This window comes from Lotus japonicus, chromosome 1 (assembly GCF_012489685.1).
Source record: "Lotus japonicus ecotype B-129 chromosome 1, LjGifu_v1.2".
Taxonomy (NCBI): domain Eukaryota; kingdom Viridiplantae; phylum Streptophyta; class Magnoliopsida; order Fabales; family Fabaceae; genus Lotus; species Lotus japonicus.
Window position 1 is genome coordinate 77,380,202 of NC_080041.1, and position 4,110 is coordinate 77,384,311.

The 4,110-nt window shown below is 37.8% G+C and overlaps 1 long non-coding RNA gene across 3 annotated transcripts; it reads left to right on the top strand.

Moving 5' to 3' along the window:
• The first annotated feature begins 444 nt into the window (after positions 1-444).
• LOC130713656 (uncharacterized) lies at positions 445-3,713 on the top strand. Of its 3 annotated transcripts, XR_009010951.1 has the most exons (8): positions 463-730; positions 827-905; positions 991-1,364; positions 1,499-1,782; positions 1,936-2,070; positions 2,283-2,416; positions 3,058-3,203; positions 3,390-3,713. It is a non-coding gene; the product is annotated as an uncharacterized LOC130713656 (long non-coding RNA). The 3 variants fall into 3 exon arrangements; XR_009010944.1 differs by having other exon boundaries at positions 445-730; positions 3,058-3,713; XR_009010945.1 differs by having other exon boundaries at positions 446-730; positions 1,510-1,782; positions 3,058-3,713.
• Positions 3,714-4,110: the final 397 nt, after the last annotated feature.

Consider the following 4,110-nt stretch of genomic DNA (forward strand, 5'->3'; position numbering starts at 1 on the left):
ATACAAAACAAAGGCCAGTTCAAAAAAGTCTAACTAAACCCCAAGCTAATGCATAATCACAACATCCATATAGTTGGGCCAGTCCATATGATTAACATTCGCTAAAACCTCCTCTTGCTGCTCATCCTGCAACCCTACCTACATGTAAGCAAACAGTTCATATCAACTGGATAAAGGCAAATACGCATGTTATACAGAGGTCAAAAATCTTGCCATACCTTCTCCATGCCCTATCCCTTGACATCATAGTTGTAAAACTTCCCAGGAGGTCACCCATCACAATATTGCTCCAAGGCAAGCACACTTAACCATGGAGTTCTTATCAGTTGGGTTCCCGAAAAGAAGTTGCAACTTGTTGTTATGAGTAGTACCAATCAAATCATTTATGCCCTCCTGTATAGTCCATCCCTATACAGTCTCGGAATACCTCTTGTTCGGGTGTGAGATCGGTTCATTCATGTGCCCCTTCGCCTAGAAGTCCGCCAGGAGCCGCTCCTTGTCCGTGCCTCACTGCACCGGCGATCATTCCCCGCCCTCGTCGGCCCCGGGCGTCACAGGCCCACCAGCTTCCGCTTGGTTCGTCCCCGAACCACACCGTACTGAGAGAGGTCGGCTCTGATACCAACAAAGAAGCATGACTCTATCTATCTATCTATCTATCTATCTATCTATCTAGCCCGTTTTTTCCTTTATGGCTTCCATCTTCCTCCTCTTTTAATCGTTCATTCTGGTGAGTAAGGCGTTTTTCTAGCCCTTTTTGTTATTCTTGATTTCGCCCGTTTTTGCTTTTAACTCCTTCTCTTCTGATCTTTTCTGCCGCAATCAGGGATTCCGTTTGCATTCTACCGCTTCTTCCTCTGTTTTCGTTCTGACGCTGTGCATACCTTCTTCAGATGAGTATGAATGTATGATGAAGGCTTAGAATATGTATTTTTTCCTGTTTCGTTTCACGGTAAATAATAAGTTTGGATTTGTCCTTTGTAAATGAAGGTTGCAGGTCATATTTTGAAACAATACAAGAGAAAGTTCAAAGGAGGGACTTTTACAGTGACATGGAAGTATTTGAGTGAAAATGTTATGAAAAAAGTAAAAGCCAGATTCAATTTGAGTAGAATTCTGCTACTAAATGTTTGATAGTATTAATGCCACAATTAATCCACCAAAGTGAGTATGACTTGGATAGGAACAGCAAGAGGTATAATGCAGAAATTACATTAGAGAAGAAGGAATAAGCAGAGGAAAAGAAAAGTACACCATAGGGAGGTGCCTCAAAGAAAGAAATGGTCTTTTGGCCTATTTTGGATAGGTTGTGAATGAGACATTGTCATTTTCCCTCCCAGGCAGAGATTGTGGTATCGCATCAGGTATATCAACCTCTTCTCTTTATTTAATGGTTTTGAATCTTACATTGGAAAGTAGTAGTCTTTTTGGGCTATGATTTCTACTATCTGAAAATGCAGTTAGATGGTAAAATTATTAACTAAACTATGACAAACAGATGGTGTTCAGTTGTTGGCAGGAAATGACGCCCGAGATAAGCTTTTATTCTTCATCCTACACTGCAGCTGCTAGGGCGATATACGTTGGAGTTTTGATCAAATTTCATGTCAATCTGTGATGCAAGCTTGAGGGTTGACTATTGGGAATTTATTCATCACCAAAGTTGCTTCATATACACCCTTAAATGATTATTTGATGGCCGCAAAATTGAAGGATCATGGTTTTCAGGCTTCAAAGGGAGAAGTCAATTGTCTCAATTTGGCCACAGAAAGCATACATAGAGTAAAGATCTCTCATCTTGCAATATTTTATTTTGGATAATTGTTTTGATTCACAACTAATAATGTTCTTTTATAATCATTCAAGTTAACAAAACTAATGCACGACCTAATACCTCTATGCACAGTTTAATTACCTTTGTTATTGGTTGTGTAGGCTGAACCTAAAACAGATGAAGTATATGATCAGGCAACTTTGCTTCCTGCAGCAGATGTGAGTGTGCTCTGACTTCTGCCATTGGATTGATTGGCACATCGATTGAGGTACTACACCCGAGAGCTAAGAATCAGAGTAAGAGAGTCCTACTGCTAACCTTATTTTAAAATCTTTTATAATTTTATTTCAGTTTGAAGCATCATTTACTGATTATAGAACTTGATCCACATTGTCAATTTCCCTCCCAGACAGAAGTTGTGGTATCACATCTTAAAGTTTGTTCTTTTCTCACTAGCTTTTCTTCTTTGCATATATTGTCTCTGCAACCACAACTTTTCTTTTTGTAGATATTATGTCTGCAATCGATCGCATCCCTTTGCTGCTTCAATATTCTATAAATGCTTCTCCTGGATGTTCCCAGTTGCATTGTTTTGGATTCTCTTTGATTCTACATCCTTGGATGATCAAGTAGCCAATTAAGGTTTGAATCTTATCTTGGTGTCTTCAATCCATACCATATTTTTCAACAGTGATGCGATTAGAGTAAATGAAACTCCTATACTTTATCCCTTTTTTCCTCATTATGCTTGCACATGCTCTTGACTTGCTTTTTGCCATGATTCCTAAATTCGTTAATCTGCTTTCAGAAAATGTTACTATGCAGCATACAATAAGGTCTTAGTAGAGAGTGGAATGGAGGAATGTGCTACCCTGAATTTATGAGTTGTATCACTACCAAGAATGGTTATTTATTTTCAAGTTAGAGGGAAGAAAAATACGAATCACATAGCCATGCTGTTCGATTTTTATTTTGGTTTTGCATTCATATTAAGCATATGCATGCTGCATCTGAAATTTTAACATAGTGATAAAGCTAATGAATGAAAGATTAAAAAAGCACATGATAGTAGCTTCTTGGTTTTGATTGGATATGTTCCTGTTTATTTTTATTTTCGCAATTCCAAGTATCAAGTCTCAAATGTAAATGCGCGCTAACCTGACTGTTGCAAGGTTTTGGATTCTCTGATTCTGCATGCTTGGTAGAATGAGTAGGAAATTAAGGTGGTGAATCTTATCTTGGAGTCTTCAATTGATATCACAACCAACTATATTTTTCAACAGTGTGATTCAAGTGTATCATCTTATCCAAGCTAAAGACAGATGTTCTCAGGAACGAAAAAAGTAGGAGTAACGAAGAAGATAAATGGGAATGGATATGAGAATTCTTACTGAATGCACAAGTTGCAGCATTGTTGTCTCCCGCCAAGGTATGAATCATCCTTCTTTTTACTTTTTTCACCTTTGCTATTTCTTTCCTCTTTCACTCCCATTCTTTATGTTTTTTTTTGCCTTCTTTGAAGTTTTATTTTTCAGCTTATGCATTCCAAAGACTATTCACAAGTACAATGATTATAAGGATGTTGGTTTTTGTACTAACTGATTATATGAATTAGAATTATGTGAGCAGAGAGAGAAGGATGGGACAGAAAAATGCTAAAATGAGTGATTTTAGATTGCAAGAACTTCAATCTTTAAACAAGAAAGCAAAGTTCTCAGCCAGCAGAGGCAACATCAAAGTGAAGGACAAGAAAGTAGTGGACAGAAAGTTCATATCTCTGATCAATTGTACCAAGTGAGATGCATTTAGAAACTGTACGAGTTATTGTTGTTGATTCTCAAGAGGATGATAGTATGGATAAGAAGGGTATCAGTATCACCAGCTCCGCTAATAAATAGTATTGGCTTACTTGAGGTCAACACTATAGGTTTTGGTTAAAAAATTATGGCTAAAATGGTATATGTGGAGGGAGAAGGATTATGGAAATATTGTCAAGGCATGGCACTGCCCATTGAGGTTATCCAAAGGCCTAAGTCACTTGATTTAGGAGTGCAATTCTCTAGCAGCCCTGATGAGCCAGCCACTGAGGGAGCTATGATCAAGTCTTCAAGAATTGGTGCTTTGGAAAACATACCAAAGATTTTGGATCAAAGATGATGGCTAAGACAGTAGGTAGAGAATCATAATGTAATTACACCATTGAGTGTTGTTAGGCTACCAAAGTCATGAGGACTAGGCTCCAAAAGTTAATTTAGATTTTTTTTTTTCTCCTCTCTAATTGTATATTGGCCTAAGATTATGATTCACCTCTGTAGTTTAGCTTTAGCACGCATTTT